General features: G+C 42.5%; 1 pseudogene; it reads right to left on the bottom strand.

Annotated features, from left to right (window-relative positions):
- Positions 1-19445: 19445 nt before the first annotated feature.
- On the bottom strand, positions 19446-19817 carry LOC100547350 (GTPase HRas pseudogene; annotated as a pseudogene).
- Positions 19818-22165: the final 2348 nt, after the last annotated feature.

The raw sequence follows: 22165 nt of genomic DNA, 5'->3' as shown, positions 1-22165 counted from the left end.
CTGGTGACTAAGTTTTTTCTAATGCTCAGTATGAACCTCACAATCTACACGTTGAGATCATTTTCTGAAGAGTTTAACACAGTTACTTTTTGTAACTTCCCTTCCATAAAGTTCTTCTATGCTAAGCCTTCATCTCCTCTTTGTCAAAGTAAACAAGACTGCTTTCCTCTACTTGTAGGTCAGGCGTCCTCTGCCTTGTGAGCCCTCTCCTATAGTATATCTAGTCTCTTAATTTTCTGCTTTAATTAGGAGGCACAGAGCTAGATACACTATTCCAGGTGTGCTTTATTGATGCCAAGAAGAAAAAAATGTAATATACTGCAGTTTACTGGCTGTAGTCATTTTAATGTGTGTGTGGTTTGCTTTATACAAGGGGAGGCTACTGATTTATATGTAATTGAGATCTACCATCACAATCCAAGAAGTTTTTCAGAAGGTTTGTTCTTCAGATAGTTGGTTTCCATCTGTCTCAATGCATCTGAGTGTTGTGTCCTGGGTGCTGAATGTGGCACTCCTCGTTGAACTGCATGAGAGTTCCATTGGCTTGATCCCCAAGACCTCAGTGAACTACAAGTGACATCTTTCAGGACAGTTTTTCATTCAGTGTCTGTAACTCTGGTTTTATATTTGAGAGGTCTGAAGTACTTCTAGTGGCAAATAACTTCATAAAATGTGTTTCCAAACAAAATTCTTTGGCCAGAATTTGCTGCTTTATTGTAATTGTTTTATTGCCTTAGAAGTTAGATTGCATTTGCAGAAATGGTGTAATATAAGAATGAGCAAGGCTTAAACCTTAATTGTAACTTCTTTTTCTGAAGTCTTAGAACCATTAGGTTTGAATTTGCCTGTGGTCTATTTTTATACCAGATACAATGGGTCCTAAAGAAAGTTATGCAGAGAGCTGAAGTGAGTCGAGGTATCCGAATCAGACCTAGGACTGTTAACAGTGACGGATGTTTGCAATTCTAGGAAGAGATTCCATATAAATCAAAAGCATTCACATTCAGATTACCAAATTAAATCTCTGTTCATTTGATGTGGATTCAACAACTTGAGAAGGAGGCGAGGAGAATAAAAGTAACATTCTAGCTTTTTTGGAAATGTACCAGCGTTGACTGAATCATACCTTTATTGCTAACAAACCTCATTTACCAGCTGGTCGGTAGTACGCCAAAGACTTTGCCTATTGCTCTTTCACAGCATGGTTACAACTTTGTAACGAAATCACAGATTCATAGAGGCAAAAACGCAGATGTTTAAACATGTACAATAAGAGGTTTACAAGAAAAAGCATAATCAGTAGTATCAAGTATTTTGTCAATTATATATTAACAGCAGAGAAATAGAAAACTATGCCTATTTGACAAGGCACTGTTTTTAAGGTGTTATATTTGCATAATGCTTGTATTTTCTTACAATAGAAAGCAACAAGACGTCATGAAAGAGATATATCCATTATTCATGAATTTAAATAATCTGACATGCATGTGGAAAACAATACCAATCTAGATTTCATACTGTTGTAGTGGCCTTCTAAAAAATCACAGGCAATTATTGTTTGTTGTTTTCTTAAACTAATCTTCTTTCTTTGGAGGCTGATTCATTGTATGATCCTGCAGTTAGGAAATTAAATATTTTCTTATTAACCTCAGTGTAATTGACACCTAGTATGACTCAGATTGCTGAGAGTAAACAATTCAGGCAGAATTATCCTGTCACATCTGTGGGGCTGATTAGATGCAAACATCAGTCATGACAATTTAGATTTGCTTTGGTACATGTGGCTTCTCCAGATGCTTCTATACTATAAGCGTGGATGTCAACTAAGGCTGCTTACCTCATCTGTGTTTGGAAAAAGGAGAAAAGCAACTTGAAGAAAGAGCAATCTTTTTTATTGCTTCATCTTATTTTTCAGGAAAGAAAAGCTTATCTAAGCATGGAATTAGTGACTATGTATAGTCATCAATGGAAGACACATAAGCAGACAAGTCTGTATTTGTTTACCAAATAATGTATAAAAGAACCGTACTAGAGAAAATAACACCTGAGACTTGGTTAGCTCAGAATGCTTGAACCTCTCTTTTTATCAGCTGTCCTGAATGTATTCCAGAAACATTTTCTTGTGGACTTTATACTTGGCTCCTGAACATGGACACTTGTCTTTTTCCAGTGAAAAACTGCCTTGAAGCAGCCTCACTGTTTAATGCAACAACTCTGCAGTTGCAATGTGCAACTGTGATGCAGATGATCTTCCACTGCATCAGTTCTAAAGCTCAGCTTTCTCCCTCCTGCAGAAACTTCTCCCATGACAAGTTTGAATGTTTCTTACCCCCTGTATTCAGGCTTTTTCTTTCCAAATATTAAAAGCATAGTTTCAGCTTGACCAAACTCTCTTCGTATTTCTAACTCTATGACTTTATTCTTTCTAATGATGACAATGTATTTTGAATCATTATTTCTTCACTTCTTATTTATTCTATTTTGTCCTTCCTTTGTTGAGAGTGTGTTTTCTAGTAATAGTATCACTGTAGATGTGATAGTTAGAAGTTATAAGACAAGCAAAATTTATAGTTCTATGTAACATCTTAAAATTTCTTTATTAGCTGAAATATTCCATAAAGAAAACAAGACTTCTCTGACATTGGTCCAAGGCAAAATGAGAGATGCAGATAAATATTTGATAAATATCAAGTACTTGATAAATACATAATTAAAAGAATGACAGCACAGTTTTACTAAATGTCATCAGTTAGAAAACAGATTCTTCCTCATTAATTCCATATTTTTGTATCTCAGGAATGATATTCTTTAATTGTTACTTACACCATAGATTAACTTTCTCATTTTAATCTGACTAAGTTCCATTTGAACCAGGAGAACAGAGAGTTTCTAACCAATGGCGTGATCAGGAATCTTTAATATAGTCTGTACAGGATAGCACCCTTCAGAACTTACTTTTGTTTTGTGGCCAGTTATAAATGGATTAGAGATTTAAAGACTGTTTAGATGCCTGCCTTCAATAGATTCTCCAATATGAATGAAATTTTGAATTTGCTTTGCAAATCCCCAAATTTGAACACCAGTTTTGCAGCCACTATCCACTAATCTTGGAATCAACACAAGAGCTAACTTGAAAAAGAAAGAATAGTCTGTAGTTTACAGAAACAATGACTGAAGTCATGTTGTCGATATGGATTTCATGACCAAGCCAACTTTTCTTTGTAATTCTGTGCGATTATATACTGGGAGAGAAACAGGACTGTTTAGAATGAGACATTCAGGATTCAGTTAAGGTTTGTTATGACTGCTGCAAGCCAGTGAGTATCAAGCACTTAGAGTACATTAAACTGGAATTCCTGCAGAATATATATTAATATATAAAATATATAGTACATAAAATATATAGTAGAAGTGTTTGTTTTTCCTTCTTCATTTCATCATCATCATCTTCCTGTCTCTTTACAGTGTTTTTAGTCTCATCTGAAATATTACAGTATTTGTCTTCAGTTATAGATGCATCTCCCAACCTTGTTTTTTAATCAGTTGCCTGACTATCTGTGTAAATGCTTGTTCTTTATGTGCTCTTTCACTTAGTGAGTCCAGAATAGTATCATAGGAGGACACTTCAGTAATTTTTAAAAAAATCTTAAAAAGTGCTCTCATTTTTTCCTATCACCTTTATGGTTTCTAACACAGTTTCATGACTACCTGTCATAGTACATTAAATTCTGTTTTTATTTACAAGTTTTAAGATCTTCTTTTCTTTGTTAAGAGCTATATGTAGTTAAAAATTTGACACATTGTTCCTTCTTTTATGCATTACCTTGCATTTGCCAACACTTTACTTTGCCTATTTGGTATGTCATCACTTGAATTATTTTCAGGTCCTCTGGATCTTCTCACATTGAACTTCTGCACTGACATGAGATTTCATGCTGCATTTCTCAGTTTAGATGGAATAGAGGTTATGGCTGTTATTTTAAAGCAGCATTATTGTTTTTGTATGAAACACACTTATCTTTAATTTATTCAGTTCTGAAGAATTCAGTGTTTTTTCAACAATATCACCTATTCTGAGAACTGATGAGTGTAACCTTACATTTATTTAATGGAGGGTTTTTCTCTGAGAGGAAGAAATTTATATGTTTGGGAATATTCCAAGAAATGCTCTGGTAAAAAACTTTTCTTCTCAGAAATGTCTAATGTTATATTTTATCTCCAGGGCTACTCACATTGAGTAGTGGGGAGCAGTTTTAGATCATCATTTTCCCTGATGAGAATTTAAACTCATAGGACCTAAGTCCACAAGAAGACAATTTTGGCTCAGTGAAAGGACACTCTTAGCCTTGTAAGAATTTCCCATTGAAATTTCTTCACTACTAAATGACGTAAATATCCTTTGGGCCAGAAAGAGTGTATATTTTGAGGCAAAGCTACTACAAATTAAGTAGCCTAATCAAAATGGAGAATGTTTTAATCACCATTCATGTGACTGTTTAAGTGTCTTATAACAAGATCAAACTTGTACCTCTCCTCATCTTATGAACATGTTTGTACCTCTGCTTTGACCATCAATGTCAGATTTCAGTGCAAGTCTTTGATTTAACTTCCACTCTGGGCACTTAAATCATTCCGTGAAATCGGAGTGAAATGCTTCTTGTTTTTCAGTGAACTAAAATATGTCATTTCATTAATCATAGGCCTTGAATTTCTCCAGGGATGGGGCACCCATCACCTCTCTGGGCAACCTACTCCAGTGCTTCACTACCCTCAATGTAAAAAAACTGTTCCCTGCTGAAGAGTCTGTCCCCTTCCTTCTTAAAGGCCCCCTTTATATCATGAAAGTCTCCTATCAGGTCTCCCCAGAGCCGTCTCTTCTCCAGGCTGAACAGCCCCAGCTCTCTCAGTCTGTTCTTCTAGGAGAGGTGTTCCATCTCTTGGATCATTTTGTGGCCCTCCTCTGGACGTGCTCCAACGGGTCTACGTCCCTCCTGTACTGTGGACTCCATCCGGACTCAGTACTCCAGGTGAGGCCTCACCAGCACAGAGCAGAGGGGCAGGATCACCTCCCTCAATCTGCTGGCCATGCTTCTTTTGAAGCAGCCAAGGATATGGTTGGCTTTCTGGGCTGTGGGGACACATTGCTGGCTCATGTCCAGCTTGTCATCCAACCAGTACCCTCAAATCCTTTTCAGCAGAACTGCTCAATCCTTTAATACCTCAGATTTTACTGATAGTGGGGGTTGTTGTGACTCAGATGCAAGACCTTGCACTTAGCTTTGCCAAACCTCATGAGGTTCTCCTGGGCCCACTGCTTCAACCTGTTGGGTCTTTCTGGTTGACATCCTGTCCCTTGGGCTTGTGGATCCAAAAAAAGCATCCCTGTGTTGCTGCATGGTGAAGATGCATCTCAGCACTCCTCTGTTGTTTCCATTCCTTGAATGGAGATCACTGCTATAATGTTTTATAGTCCAGTACAGCAGCCTCAGACTACAGATTCTACTACTAATTGGGCAATAGATACTACTACTAATTAAGCACCCTATTAAAAATGGAGAATTTATTTTAAATGTGAAGTGCTAAGATTTCAGGAAGTATGTACTGCCACTGAAGTCTACGTATATTGATTTCTACTTAATTAAAAAAAAAAAAAAACAAAACACAAAACTTCCATATGGAAGATGAAGCTGTGCTACTTCATATTTCTGATTCTAAGTTGAGCTGACTCCCTCAGGTTTCTGCAACTCTCAGGTTTTGTTCCTGGAGTAGGAATATCTTTCACCAGAATGTTATTTCCTGTCAGCATGACTGTAACTTCTGAGAGCGCTTCAGCTGAGGGCTCGTTGTCCTGTATTTGCAAGTTACTTGGCGTCTTAATTCATAGGTGTATCAACAATTGAGACTCCAAAATGAGACTACCTGCTGAGAGAAAACAGTGTGTGGGTGCTACAGAACTGATAGCATCCTCTGGGAGGTGCTGGTGCTTTGTAGTACCACGTTCCCAGTTCGTACGCTGTGGGGCGTATCTTTCTAGGGAGGCACCGAATGCTTTTTGTTCTTATTGAACTTGGGAAAGCAGTCTTGGAAAAGTTAAGAACCATACATTTTGCTTCTTTTAAATGAGTTCTCTGAGTGGCACTTTTAGCATTTTAAAACTACGGCTTATTGAAAAAAATTATAGAATCTCTGCAAAATTCATTTTCCAGTACAGAGTGAAAGATTTTGACTAGAAAAACAGAGCACTGTTTCTGCATATAAGTCCCTGTGATAGCACATTAATCTACAGTGATACTAAGCAAGAAAACCACCTCAGCCACTCATTTTCATCCAAGTGCAGCTGCACATACGTTGTTTTAACTGCCATAACTATGATCAAAATGCAGCAAAGCCTGGAGTTAATCCCCTACTAGTTTGGAAAATAAGTAATTTAAAGAGAACAGACTCAAGGCAATACAAATAAACTTAGTGCCTTCATAGTTTTCCTGTCAAACTTTCAACTTCTTAGTGAATTTTCTCCCAGTAGGTAATTCAGATAACTACTCCAGCTCCCTCTGTACCCGCTTTGGATCCCACAGGGACAGCTGCTCTTTGTAGGGCCGAGGACCTGTGACCACTCTGTGCTCTCTCTGCTCCAGAGGGCTCTTACGCTGCCTTTGCTCTCCAGGTGCAGTTCCTTCTCCAGCTCTGCTTTCATGTCTCTCATCTCGACCTTAAAAAGCTCCTGCTGTCTTCTATGCACAGTTTAGAAACCACTGTCTGCACAGTTCTTCTCCTCACTATAGTACCTGCACCAGTTTGGGTTGTGTAGCAATCCCATATTAGAAGGAAAACAAACAAACAAACAACAACAGAGATTAAATCGAATTTTGGCATAGTTCCATTTGTCATGCTTTACAGAATGGCACTGGCACGACAGGGTGAGACAGTGTTACTCTGCCATAACTGAACATACCTTCATGTATAAGGCATGTTTCAGGAAGCAGAATTAAAGCAACCCATGTGTGAATCCTCCCAAGGAGAAAAGATAAAAATAATTTTATTAAACCTGCAGCACTCAGGCTTTGGATGCTCTGTGGCAGAACTCACAGCCTGAAACCCTAACAGCCCCTATGTGCAAGAAGGGACCTGTGTGCCTCCCAGCTGGTTTGCTGATGTTTGCTGTCATGTCCCCACACTTAGAGGCCTTGCCTCCTCAGGTGATGTCACTCTCTCTCTCACACACACACACACACACACACACACACAAAATCCAGGCCTGTTCAGAAAAGGCAGTGAGTCCTTTTGGCTCTGAAGGCTTGCTATCCTTTATGTTCTCCTCATGTTCATTTGGGATTTGCGGAGTTTCTTCTCTTCGAGGTGTACCTGGGAAATAGCTGCACCATAATATGCAGCTCGCTGCAGAAATAAGTAAGAGAGCTTAACAGAGAGATTTCTAAGCAATAATTCTGTATTCTTATTACATCAAGCCCTATGCAAAGCAGAATTTCTGCAACTAATCTCCTCTTTAATGTTTTGGGGGATTTAATGTAGACCTAGACTCCAACAATCAAGATAGTTTTTTTTACCTGAGGGATCACATCTTTTAAACCATTCATCTGAAGATTTAAAAAAATGTTTTCATTCCCTCAGCTCTGTCTCCATGAACAATATGAGGAGAAACGATCTCCCAGCTCAACTCCCCATGCAACTTGCTTGGCTATTGCCTGTCTCATAAGGAGGTGGCCTACTTTCCAATTCTTGTGCTACAGCATTCCAATTCTAATATGATCCAATGCTAAGAACTACAGAAATCCATTTTTATTACTATTAGTATTTAAAAATACTGATTATGTTCATGCCTTAGAAGAGGATTTAAAGGAATATTAATGACTAATACTGTATTTCTTCCCTCTTTGGTACAAACACTGTCTAAGCCTGTGTGCTCTGCACAGCCATAGCATGAGGCCTGCCCAGCTCTCAGGTGCATAAAGCTGAGTCCTCACAGGAAAGGTGTCTGTTTAAAGGGTCATGGGGGGATGCAAATGGTAGGGGAAAAAACGAGTACAAACAGAACAGAACAGCAAAATCCCAGTAGTTTGACATGGCAGGGAGAGACAGAGATACTCCTTGAGACTAATGAGTTCAAGAGCAGCTTTGGCTCAGTACAATTACTAAAAACATTTTAATCCAAGGTATTGATGACTTAATAGCTGTGCAATTTTCCTTATCAGCTTTAACAGATAGTGGTGTATACTCCAGAAAAGACTGTGACTGAGTGTTATTTACTTCCCTGTCTAGTGAGTTGTTGTGCCCTTAAACAAAAAGAGAATGTTATGAGGTCGAGCAAAACTGCTCTCAATACATTATGCCAGCTTTACAAAAAGGCATCTTTAAAATGTGTGTACCCCTTTGGTCAGTATCATCCATTTTGCCATTGCAATGGAGAGGAATTTCTGTCTCCTGCCAGATATGTAACTGTGTTTACGAGCAATGTAAAATATGTCCAAAATTAGTGCAATGTATGTTAGTGAAGCAGGAAGGGGTCTGGAAGTGCTGGAACTTATGTCCCTTTATTCGATTTTTCCTTCTGACTGAGGTCTTTGGTTTGTGCTGCTACTTGGAGCGGGTCCAGAGGAGAACCACAAAGATGCTCAGAGGGCTGGAGTAGCTCTTCTATGAAGACAGGCTGAGAGAGCTGAGCTTGTTCATCCTGGAGAAGAGAAGGCTTCAAGGAGATCTCATTGCAGCCTACCAGTACTCGAGTGGTGCTTACAAACAGGATGGGGACTGACTTTTTACACAGTCTGGTAGTGATAGGACAAGAGGGAAAAAATTTATACTAAAACAGGGGAAATTTAGGTTAGATGTTAAGAAGAAATTCTTTACTCAGAGAGTGGTAAGGTGCTGGAACAGGATGTTCAGAAAAGCTGTGGATGCCCCATCCCTGGAAGTGTTCAAAGCCAGGTTGGATGGGGCCCTGGGCAGCCTGACCTGTTGGGTGGCAGCCCTGCCCATGGCAGGAAGTTGGAACTGGGTGGGCCTTGAGATCCCTTCCTACCTAAGCCATTCTATAATTCTATGATTCTACCTGAGCTACAAAAACTCACAAGCTTCTAGCTTTTCTTCCAATGTTATTGCTGGTGAGTATTCCAATGTTATTCTCAGGTGAGTATGTAACAGCAGGAGAAACACTGCAGTTCACAGGTCACCTAAGATTGTTGCAAATTTTAAGGAAACTTATTTCTATGTTTCTGTGGTTATTTCAAAATATTTCAGTTATTTCAAAAAAGAGATGCAGTGTGGCTCTTTGTCAGGGCCAGAGACTATAGAAGAAAAATTAGAGAAGGAAAAACCTGGAGCTGCAATAAAAAGAAAGGGAAATTATGGGAAAAAGTGAAGTTCTGGATCAGTGTCAGAGAGGATGTTTGAGGAGAGAAGAGGGGTGGAGAATAGGAGAAACAGTTCATAGAGGAAAGAAGTCCGCAGCCTCTCACTGTGCAGCAGGGTATTGGAACAGCTGAGATGAGACCTGTGTACTAAGGGCTAGGAAAGGGCTTAGTGTCCAAATCCCCTTCTGAGCAGGCTGAGGGGTACATTAGACAAGACAACCTTCAGCTTTTACCAGCCTCTTCTTTTTTTGTTGGTAAGGAATAATGCTGGCAGGCTCTGGCTTCCTGCTTCCTTTGCAGGTGTTCAGCACAAAAGCACACAACCCGCTGTGGGTGGGAGGCAGGGAGCTGCTGATGGGCTACTGGGGCTGTTCTGTGCTCACCTACACTCAGACTATCATGCTGCATTACCCATTCTTGGAAAATTCCCTATCATTCCATGTTTGAGGGTATCCATTTTGTTCTGCTGCAGTAACATTAACTGTCTCACAAAGGTGTCTTGAAAATCGCTTCACAAAACAAATCAAGAGTATGGCATAACAAATAAATGTTCAAAAGAGCCATTTATCATCTTAAAACAGCTATTTTCCTGTGACACTGCAGTGCTTGGATGAGATGGCAATTTCAAATCTGAAAAAACGTCTTCACAGGAGTATTTATTTTGCATCAAGCTTAGCTCTGTTCACAAAAGCAGCTGCAATAACAAGGCAATAATTAGAGTGCACTGAGTGCCAAGATGGTGTTTGTTCCTCTCTATTTTAAAGGTGCTTGAAGTTCACTGCTTATTGATGCAGTGCAGCCAAGGAGATTTCCTTGATTTTGGGCAAAATGGAGAGGATGAAAATGTGCTCAAGAGATATTCTCTGGAAGGGAAACTGAACTGGGATACATCTGGGCTAGCCAGCAATTGTTTTATTAACACAATGAAGTAAAGGCAATTGATTGAAAACCCAAACAAAATAAAATCAACAGATTTTGTGAGCAGCAAAAACCAAAGGAATTGAGTTACTTGTGGATTTGAACCTCCTACTTGAAATCTCTTTTTAAGGATGGATTTACTCTCCATTAGTAAGGACATTCAGGACGTAATTGCTCCTGTTCAGTCCTTCACTCAACAGCAATGCCTGCCTGTGGGATGTCTCTGTGCATCTTCTCTGCATAATTCCATGATACTTGTAGGAGCCAAATATCTTTACCATCTGTACCTTGATGTGAAATGAGGTTTATACAGGCCACCGTGTTCAAAAGTTAGTGGGAATATCTGCAGGCACACAAAGGGTTTCTATATGCCATCTCCTCATGAAACTGGCGGAAACCCAGACCTCCTGCAGACTTTTTGTCATATCCATGTCCTGACAAGCTGGATGGAATTTTATCAGAGAGCAACCGGCAGAAGTCTCTCTGAGCTGATAACAAAGCCAGGCCTTCAAAGGTGAGGGCAGCTTCTGGGTCACAGAACTGACAAGAGAGATGTTCAAGAGAATTCTGGAATCAGCAGCCAACCCGCCTCTGTCTTAGCGGCATTTTCTGTGTGCCACATGCTAGGTTTTGGGGTAATAAAACCTTACAATGAAATGAGTTTCTGAAGCAGCCTGGAAGCAAGGCATCGGTTAAAGTGCATTTGTTCAGTTTTATCATTGGGTTGTTGAGATGTTACTTACGGCAGATGACTCACAGAATTATGTCATGGTGATAGAGCATTTAATTGCCCAGCTCCACAAGGATTATTATACCCAGCAAGAGAATTTCATACATATCTGCAGGTTACACAAAAGGTACAGCTGTAACACTCCCTTTTCATCTGCTCCAGTGCATGAAGTTGCAACCCTGCATGCCAGCAGCATTTTGTGAGGGATCAGTCTGTCTGTGTCTTGCTGAGTTCTCGTTTACCCTCTGAAACAAGCACATCTGTGCTTTTGAATACTAGATGCAGGCTGCCAATGGAAGCTGCTGCACAGTTCATTTGCTTACTTCGTTCTAAACATGCCATTTCTTTCATGGATTTCCCAAGTATTTCCCTGCCAAGGGGACAGCTCTTCTTCCCAGCCCCACTATGACGATGGAAAGAACAAATTCTGACAAGGTCTTCTTGGTAATTCTATCCCACAGATAAAGAGGAGCCAAAAGAGTCTTCACTGGAAAGAAGACAGCAACAAGGGTGGGTTTTTTTTCTCCTTCGTATTACAGATTATTTTTTGTATAGGTCATAGCACATTGCATTAAGAACCAAATGTTGGGTTTTGATGCCATACAAAGACAGGATACCAGCTGAGGGCTCTCTCCCACATGGGATCTTGGTCCTCAAACATATCAAAAGCAGGCAGCAAACTGTAAAATTGGAAACTTGAGATCTCTTGGACATGCAATAATTTCCATAAGCACAACAGTTTAATGGTTTACAGTTTTTATGTTTGCAAACCTTCCCTTCTGGTGTGGTTTATTATAGCAAAATGGCTTCTATTTCTATATAGCTTTGAAAAGAAGGAGTGTTTCACATTGCATCTGCATAATTGAAAGAAGTTCTATTAAGGAGTAGCTTTCAGCCAAAGAAGGTCTACTTTCATACTCAGCAATTTTCATGAGCTACCTAAAGCAAGAAGGCTCCCAGAAGTTTTCATGCTAGTGATAAATAAATGAATTAAGATCTCAGTGAAATACATTGTAAGTTGGGAAGACTCCAAGACAGTATGTGGCCACTTTTCATGAAATTGTATGTGTTGCATTCCATGAATTGTTTAGACCACATATTTTACAATATTAATTAACTTTCCCAGCAATATTCATGACGTTTAATAGCAATGTTCATGCAATATTAAAGAAAACATTTAAAAAATCACAATGACAAGCTTAATGAATCACAGGAGCACAAAATTCCTTCTGAAAGGTACGAGAACAGTCACACTTCTTCATTTGTCTTATAGTTCTTTAAAGAAAGACAAGAAGTATTTGTTGACAGATTCACAAAATAGTTCTTAAAGTTCTCAACAGGCATTCGTATGCATAAAGACAGCACAGACCCAGCTGAAGTGGAATTTATTTTAAATCGCTAACAAAAAAATAGTTCCTTCTTGTCATGACAGCTTTCATCTGAGGCCAAACAACCTTCTGCAGAGATGTTTTTCTAGCTGCTTAGAATTTCTGTGTTTTGAGGCAGACAATCTTACCTCTCAAAGTCTTGCAAACCGCCTTTAAGTTTTCCAAATTCATACTTCATCCTTACCTTGCAGCTCATTAGAGTAGCTGAAGAGAAGGCTTTGTTGATCAGAAAAGCTAGGGAGGAATGAGGTGGGGCTCCAGGAGGAAGATCACCAGCTCTATCAGTTACTGTGCAAGTAATGGATGCTTTACAGCACAGTACATTGATGCCAACAAACCGATAACCGTGATAATACATTTTGGACAAGTAAGACGCCGTAATTCCTCGGTGTGGGAATTGGAAAGGCTTCCCTTTAAGGGGCATGGAGGATGGTTTGGGATGGACTAGATGATCTTAGAGATCTTTTTCAACCTTAGTGATTCTATGATTCTGATTCCTATGAAAGAAAGGCACAATTAAAAAGAGGAAGAAATGAGTTTCTTTAATCGTGCCCAAAATCCGTCTTTCCCACCTGCCCAGCTGCAGGCTTTTATGCCATGGAGCACAAGGCTATTGCCTCCAGCCAAGGCCTGGCTTGGAGCCCCTGGCTGAGCTCTGACATCAAGAGTGCCCCGCAGGTGTGCCTGTACCAGGCTGTGTGGGTGCTGGCAGTGCTGTGGAGTGGATCTCAGTGTCTGCCACAAGCTCACTGTAAGCTCTACGGTAAGCAGGGAAGTGTGGTCTCAGGGTCTTTGATTTGCTCTTTCACTATTTGGCTGTACTTGCCTATCAGTGCCTGTGGATGGCAATACCATGTGAAGGTATTAAACAGTGAGTGAACTACTCTGGAGTATTTTAGATGCTCTGTAATGTTGAAGGCCTCAGTCAGTAAGGTTTGCTACTGAAGGGAAGTAGTGTATGGGGCAGACAAGGGAGATACGTACTGGGATTGTTTTTGGAGTATTAAATGTGGAGGTTGGCAGCCCTGGGGGTTAGAGCATTATTATCCTTGAGGTCCCTTCCAATCCAGGTGGTTCTATGATTCTATGATTCTATGGAGTTTATTCAGTTTTTATTTAAGGAAATGTTCCTCTAATGGGAGTTTGTAAGAAATGAGTTTGTCACTTGGCTCACAATGGCAAAATGAGGAAAGAAAAGGCAGTACTTTGATTTAGTCTCTTTGGTTGCTCTGGAAAAGAACACACTTACTTGTCAAGAGGGCTTTCAAATATCCTCATGGCCTCCCCTCAGTAGTCCATTGGGTGAAGCCTTCAGTTTCTCAGTGGGCTAAGACTGTTTGGGCAAGCTAGGACTGAGCAATGTCTGTGTAATAATTCATGTGAGTAGGCAGCAATTGAATCCCACACTATTTTACTACTTTCTGTGTGTGAATAAGAGCTCTACTGTTGACATTTGTGACTCAGACTTGAACACTGACCGCTTTCTCTATCAGCAGCAGAACCGCTTCTCTATAAATATTTAATAGTAGTGTTTAATATTTCCAGACATGACAGAGCTGAAGTACGACGTACAGCAGTGACTTGCTTTTATAATATGTGTGGTGGCTGAGAGAGGAAATTCTCCTACTTACTACTTGGAAAACAATATGACAACCACATGGGCTAGGGGGAGAAATAGAGTTGTCATAAGGCACCAGAAATGCCTGGAAAGCACTGCTAACAGTAGGATGTTCCTGTGAAGCCATCCTGTGCCAGCTCATTAGAGGGTTCTGGCAAGGATATTTGGCATAAAATAGATTTTATTTAGAATTAGGAACTCTGCTGCCCTGCTCTTGGCAAGAAGCGAGCTTGCAAATTAAACTGTCTTGTAAAATAATGACATTACCTTGTATTATGAATTGTTGTAGAACTGGAAACATAAGAAATGAAACTTGAGATGTGGAGAAGCATGGACAGCTAACATTCAGGGAGCACAAGTGATGCATGCACTGCGTGCTGTCACAGCACGAAAGCAGTGCTCGAGGTCTAAGCCTGTGTTGAACACTTAGATCCTTTTTGCTAAGGCTTTCAGTTGCTCCAGTGGTTGCTTCAGTGGTTATCTTTTTTCAGGTTCAGTCTCTTTAAAAAATTTTTCTTCTTCACTGGACATCTCAGGTGGCTTAGTATTAAAATTTCATATTTGCCAGGGGCTTACTTTTCAATTAGAACACGTTTGGAAAGTCTGGGTTAGGTGGAAGAAAGTTTTAAAAGCAGGAAGATTGCAGCTGGGCATGCGATGCCTCTCTAAATGTTTGATGAAGCATAGGGCTCAGTTCTTGCTCCCCACGGGAGAAAGACCAAGAGGGATGGTTATGCGTTTTTGAAGCAGCTCACTGCGTATAGGTATGGCTTATTTCCTAAAGTACTTTTGAAACACAACAGCAAAAAGCCTAAGTCAGTCTTCAGGCTTGGTGTAATGATTATAAGAAATTGATACATTTTAGATAAGATCAGTTTATTTCCCTTGACACATCTCAAACTCACAAAGTTGCAAGTGGAGAGAGTTTCTTTGATATTTCCTTGTGATTATTGCTCTCTCAGATCAAAGACAGCATCCAGTCACCTGAAGAAAGCCAGGTTATGGAGCACTGCAGCTATTTTCCTCCAGCCTGAGCATACAGGAATGAAGTGTGCTTTCCTGCATGTGCTGTGCCTTAGCATTCATGAGCATCCTCATGAAGCCAAGCTGTGAGTCAATGCTGTGTCAAACTACAGGGAAGAAGAATATCAGTCATATGGCATTCTTAATCACGAGGGGAAATGGATTTGACTAAATGAATATGCAAATGCCAATTTACAATTAAATCATGAGCTCTTCCTGATGTGCAAAATGCCCTGGTGAAAAATATGTTACTGTATCGGTTCTTGTCACATGCTGGGTGGATGGGGGAAGAGCGGTAGATGTAGTCTACCTTGATTTTAGAAAGGCATTTGATACTTTCTCCCACGGCATCCTTATAACAAAACTGAGGAAGTGTGGGATAGATGAGTGGACAGTGAGGTGGGTTGAAAACTGGCTGACTGGCAGAGCGCAGAGGGTCGTCGTTGGTGGTGCAGAGTCTGGCTGGAGACCTGTAACCAGTGGTGTCCCCCAGGGGTCTGTGCTGGGTCCGGTCTTGTTCAACATCTTCATCAATGACCTTGATGAGGGGATAGTGGCCACCCTCAGCAAGTTTGCTGATGATACGAAGTTGGGAGGATTGGCTGACAAGCCTGAAGGCTGTGCTGCCATTCAGCGAGACCTGGACAGGCTGGAGAGCTGGGCAGTAAGAAACCGGATGAGGTTCAACACAAGCAAGTGTAGGGTCTTACACCTAGGGAGGAATAATTGCATGCACCAATACAGGCTGGGGGATGAGCTGCTGGAGAGGAGCTCTGCAGAGAGGGACCTGGGCATCCTGGTGGATGACAGGTTGGCCATGAGCCAGCAGTGTGCCCTCGTGGCCAAAAAGGCCAATGGCATTCTGGGGTGCATTAAGAAGAGCGTGTCCAGCAGGTCGAGGGAGGTGATCCTCCCCCTCTACTCTGCCCTGGTAAGGCCTCATCTGGAGTACTGTGTCCAGTTCTGGGCTCCCCAGTACAAAAAAGACAGGGATCTCTTGCAAAGAGTCCAGCGGAGGGCCACAAAGATGGTGAAGGGCCTGGAGCATCTCCCCTGTGAAGAAAGGCTAGGTGAACTGGGTCTGTTTAGCCTTGAGAAAAGAAGACTGAGAGGGACCTGATCCAGGTTTATAAATATCTGAGGTGTGGCGGCCATAGTGGCGAGGCCAGTCTCTTTTCAGTGGTACGTGGAGACTGGACGAGGGGAAACGGACATAAGCTGCAGCATAGGAAGTTACGCATGAATGTGCGTAAGAACCTCTTCACGGTGAGGGTGACGGAGCACTGGAACAGGCTGCCCAGGGAGGTTGTGGAGTCTCCTTCTCTGGAGATATTCAAGTCTCGCCTGGACGCCTACCTGTGCGACCTGGTGTAGGGAAGCTGCTTTGGCAGGGGGGTTGGTCTCGATGATCTCTAGAGGTCCCTTCCAACCCCTACAATTCTGTGATTCTGTGGTTCTGTGATTCTTTGGTGCTTGACCTCAGGAGGTTGTCCTTAATGAAAGGAAAAATTAAGCAGGGAAAAAAAACCCAAACCTGTAACAAGAAAACAAAACTAATTTAATTTCTTCTTACATTGTGCTATTCTCAAATCAAAATCAAAATACTGTTGGTATTTTTCTGTTTTGAAGAAGTGCAATTGACACAAAGATTTTACAGCATACTTTGACATTTAAAACGCAGCTTCCTGTGCTTGCATTCATGCATGGTTTCCTGAATGAAAGGTGGTAAGTAAACACTCACTGCTGTTTTCCTGTGCACAGGATGGGATTTGTTATACACAGGGGCAAGTTGCTTCTGTAACCTGAAAACCCCTTGCCCTAATACGTCAGCAAGTGCTGGGAAAGGAGGCAGGGCTTTTCCTTCTGACCCAGTCTTGGCATTTAGAGCTATTGGCCATGGCATGGGAGGTGACGGTTTGTTTCCTGCTACTCACCCCCTCCAGGTGTCAGAACAGTGCTCAGTGGAGCACTTGTCCTGCTCTGCAGCTCAGTGTTTCATTTTGTCATGGTAGTATGAGCTGGCTCAGAAAAGGATGCTATGCTGTACTCCAGACTGGTTTTCCTGAGTGGGGAAGGCAAAATCCAAACAGCTTTACACTCTGTGCTGAAAGAATTGGAGTGCCACAGCTGAGGCCAGACTTCCACTGTCCTTAGTGAGCACTTGAACCAGTCATGTAGTTGGGTGGAAACACCTTTCTTCTCTTACCAGAGGGCATGTGTTTGGAGATCTTGTCTAATCCTACTCACAAGGTCAAGCTCAGCAAGGAGGAAAAGGTTTAGACCCTGAGGGGTGCTCGTGAGGCTGAGCAGGGTGGTTCATTGGCATACCTGCACAGAGGGCTCTCAGCCATGCACAGCAGTAGAACAAAAGGGGACAGAAATTCTTTTGTCAAATGCAGACCCTGGCAGAGTTCAGATCTCAGGAAAGGTGAGGTGTAAGCACCAGAACTGTATTCATGAACCAGGCATTGTGCCTGTTCACAGCAACCTGCTCTGACTGCAACCCCTGTACCCATCAGCTGCCTCATGACTCAGTCCCACTGTTCTTGTCTCCTCCTTCTTCCCTTGGTATGTTTTAGAAATCCTATTTTAATGCTGAAGCAAGTCTCCAGAGGTTAACTTGGACATTCAGCTCCAGACAAAGTTCACAGTACCAGTCCACAGTACCACAGAAGCCTCCTACCTGCCTATGCCCTTCCTCATGCTTCATGACTGATGCCATGCCTGGACTGCAAGCCCTGCCGAGGAACCTTGCTTTCTTCTGGGGCTGAAAATTCAGAATTGTGGTCATCACCAAATCCTCCTGCACAGCAGGAGGTGGTGGGAGCAGGGGAGGCCTTGGCCCAGCCCCTTGTTCACAGAGGCAGGGCTGCAGTAAGCAGAGCCCAGGCTGGCTGCACAACACATCTGTGGCTGGCAGGCAGCTGGCCATGGCAGGTGCTGTTCCTGTACATGGAGGAGAGCCTAACAGAGGGCTTAAAGCTGGGCTGGACCTGCTTAGATGGCAGACCGATGTTGTGTGAAGTGCTAGCTGCATTCCTGCTACCTATCTTCTAAAATCCTGAGTTCTAAAGTATGTTACAGCTGCCCTTTGGCATGGCTTTTTGGTAATAAGGCAATAGGCAGAGCTGTAGGATGCATAGATTGTTTGGCAGAAAAAGCAGCAGAGCTGTGCAAAGCTGTGCTCACATGGAGGACCACATTTTCCACATGGGTGCTGAGGTGCTCCCAGCTGCAGCTGTCAGCTTGGTGTTGTACCCCAGCTCATCACCCCACCATCGAGTAGGTTTGGAGTGAGCCCAGTGCCGTGACAGAGGAGCTTTAGCTGAGCCAAGAACTCAGACCAAGAATTCCTGCCGCAGAGATGACAGGCAGAAAACAAATGAAAAGTGAAAGATGGATGTGACGGAATGAGCTGTGAAGTGACAGCCTTGTGACTGGTTCTGACTTATTTCCTTTCTGAGATCCAAAGCTGAGTGCCTCATAAATTCTAAAGACATCAAATCTGTAACTAACATATCAGAAACCATCCTAGATCTCTGGAAATTTAAGGAATGGTGACTGTAACCAGAAAGTAAGAGAGAACATGGAACAAGTCCTCACACCAGAGTGCTCTTTGGGGTATTTATTTCAGCTTTGACGTTGGAGGCTGAGCCAGCATACTGACACACTTGTGAGCACTGGGGGTCACCTAGGGACTATAGTCAATTCTAACATGGACCTACAACTGATGACTGGATGTTACAGACGGTTCTTAAAACCCCTGTGATCCTCAGGCAGATGGCTGGCACAGCTCTCACGCTCCACAGCCATGGGCGCATGGTACCCTGGTTTGGCAGAGGGCTGCAGGCCTTTATGGGGGAACCTAAACTGAGAGCAGCTGTGCCAGGCCTGCAGGGGAGCCCACCCAGCGCCATGCGGTGCTGCTGAGGGCCTAAAGCTGGGAGAACAGGCCAGGAAGGTTGTAGCCCAAAGCAGCTGCTGGGGCAGAACTGATCAGCTGAGGAACCCCTCTCTGTCACAGCTTCATGAAACCTACTCCTGGCCACAGCCCTGGGTTGGGCCTGGCATTGCTCTTCCTCCAGGCTTTTGGTGGTTTTTTTTTTTTTGTTGTTGGTGGGTTTTTTTGGTCCTTTCCTTCCTGGAAAAGAAGTTGTCATGGTTTCATGATTTTGTTGATCACATCTGTTGGGATGTGACGACGGCCATCTTGCCACTTTATACCTAGGAACTGAATTTCCTGGGCAGGCCCTTTCACTTTGCTTCGCTTAATAGCGAAACCAGCACGCAGAAGGATCTGGATTATTTGCTCTCCTTTCTCAAAAACTTCCTTTGCATCACCTCTTTCCTTGTGCTCTGCACAGCGGACACCTCTCCAAGTCAGGGTCCAGTCAGCACAGTCACGATATCACGCATTTACAGTTCATGCAGCCAGGGCCACTCTCATCTGGTGGGTTCAGCTTGCGCAGTTTATGCTGACGGATCTCCCGCACTAAGGTATAGAAGGCATCTTCAACGCCCTGTCTGGTTTTGGCTGACGTTTCTATGTAGGGGATCCCATAACTCCGGGCCAGGTCCTGCGCTTGCTGGGTCTCCACTGTCCGTGCTGGCAGGTCACATTTATTTCCCACCAGCACCATGGGAACATCATCTGAGTCTTTCACCCTCTTGATCTGCTCCCTGTACTGGTGGATGTCCTCAAAGGACTTGGTGTTGTTAATGGCAAAGACGCACAGGAATCCTTCCCCCGTTCTCATGTACTGGTCTCGCATGGCACTGTACTCCTCTTGTCCTGCCTCCACCGATGGGGACGCACCCACCCCATCCCCTTCTCCCCAAGCTTTCTGATAGGCTTGAGGCTATGGCACAGCCCTTCTTCCAGCACCTCACTGTTCCAGTGCAGCTTGGATCAACCCATGGCAAATGGTTGGGCTATGTTTGGTTTGGGTTTGAGTTGTTGGGGTTTTTTTTCCCTCCTCTCCGGGGGAAAAAAACAAACTCGACCACCGAATCGAGCGATCCCCCCCGCCCCTCCACCGCCCGGGGCTTCCCGCCGCGCTCAGAAAGTAACCTTTCTCTGAGGATAAAACGTTTATACTCTCTCACAAGGCAGAGCTTTCAGCTATATAAACCTAATTCGTTAGTTTTTCCCCCACCCCCAATCTGTCTTAATGGATCTTATGCATTTATAATGTACTTGGTACCATGGTACCTAGGGACCTTATGCACAATTCATAAAGCAAACTTTTTTTCCAAAAAGTTTTGACTTTTCTGGCTGTTGCCAATCTCCACCAGGCGGCTCTCCTCAATTTGCAAAGGATGCCCACAGTCCATGTCACAGGCTGACAGATTGTCTTCCAGCATCCTGGCCTTGTTTGTGGGATGGCTTTGTTAACAGTTATTACTATCAAACAGCCTGTCATCAACAGAGCTTGATGCATTTCTCTGCCAGCATCAGCACGGGCATCAGTCAGCACTGGCAGGTCCTTAGCTCAGCTGAATGGTGTCTGAGGTAAGAATCCAAAGCGTTTCAGTGCACCTTGAGGTGGTGATACTATTGTTGTGGAGAAGATAATCAGTAGTTAATGAGGATTGAAATTTTAATTTTTCCATGCCAATGGTGTAAGCATGGCACGCATGGATTTAGAGTAGCTTTCTGCTTGGACCTGAACAGTGTGCCAACCCTTCCCAACGCCTCAGGTGTGCACCTGGCTGTGTGAGGAGCTGTGCTCATGCTGGCCCTGAACTCCAAACGTGAGATCTGTAGGACTGGCAGCCTTCTTTCGGATTCAGTTTTCCCACCTGTAGGCTGACACTGTGCCGAGAGCATGTCTGTATTTCACTCCATTGTGGTACTGCTCAACATATTCAAGAGCAAAGGGTCCTCAGCTGAGCTGCTCCCCAGCAAGGAATTGGGATCCTTTGTGCCTTGTGCCTTCATGTGTTTCATGCTCCAAATCAACGTGCCTGATCTTTTTCCACTAAGAAGAGGTTTTGTTAATTTTTTTTGAGGTTTAGGTTGGATATCAGGAAAAACTTCTTTACAGAAAGGGTTGTTAAGCACTGCAATAGGCTCCCCAGGGAGGTGGTTGAGTCACCATCCCTGGATGTGTTTAAAAACCGTTTGGATGTGGTGCTCAGGGACGTGATTTAGCGGAGGGTTGTTAGAGTTAGGGTAGTATGGTTAGGTTGCGGTTGGACTTGATCTTTCAGGTCTTTTCCAACCTGAGTAATTCTACAATTCTATTTCTCATCCTACAAACTAGTCAAGTGTAACCAAATTCTGTATTTTCCACAAGTCTGTTTTGTCTTCTTTCCTAACCAACAACTACGTCACTTCAACAACTGAAGGTTTTCTGAGAACAAGACAATTTTCAGAGAACTGAATTTGAAAAGTGTTTTAAACTATAGCACAGTAATGGCCTCTTTAGTAAGTACGCTTAGGTTATATTTATTTTCCAACACAAGTATATAACAGCACCTAAGGAGAAACGTTTTTTGAACATTCATACTGACTGAATCCAACAAACTTATCTTTGGGCCAAAAAAAAAATTTTAAACGAAACAAAAATTCCAAAGCCTGTGCCATGGATGCTCAACTCCATTCAAAGAGAGTTAGGATAGCTGCTGTGCAGCACTGGGGTGAAAGTGTGGTGCTCTCCAGGGCTGTCTCTGAATTTAAGACTTAACAGACATTATCTACAGAACATTACACTGATGAACATATTGCAAAAGTAATGGATTCAGTCATAAGTTAGAAGTCAAATTCTGACTGTACTGAGCTGGCCAGCATCTTAAGGCACTGTGGACTGCTCCAGTTTCCCAGACTGCTTCAAGAGGAGGGAGCATAAGAACCTCCCCAGCAGCTTTTAAGAGGAATAAATGTGCAGATTTGACCTCTTCAGTATTATACATTATCACAGTTTCTCTCTGCTTTGTAATGCCAGGCTTCATCTAGTTCAGACAGGAACCTTCATTACCTTTAGAGTCAGATATTACTGAAAAGGACAAGGTGAAAGGTGTGTTAATAATTTAAGCAAACATTTATCCTTCCTATTAAACTGTTAAACTACAGATAATCCTTAGAGTATTTTTAGATATCGCTGCTGTATCTTCTAAC

The sequence above is a fragment of the Meleagris gallopavo genome, chromosome 1 (genome assembly GCF_905368555.1).
Source record: "Meleagris gallopavo chromosome 1, MGAL_WU_HG_1.1, whole genome shotgun sequence".
Lineage (NCBI taxonomy): Eukaryota > Metazoa > Chordata > Aves > Galliformes > Phasianidae > Meleagris > Meleagris gallopavo.
This window is presented reverse-complemented; position numbering and strand designations above follow the sequence as displayed.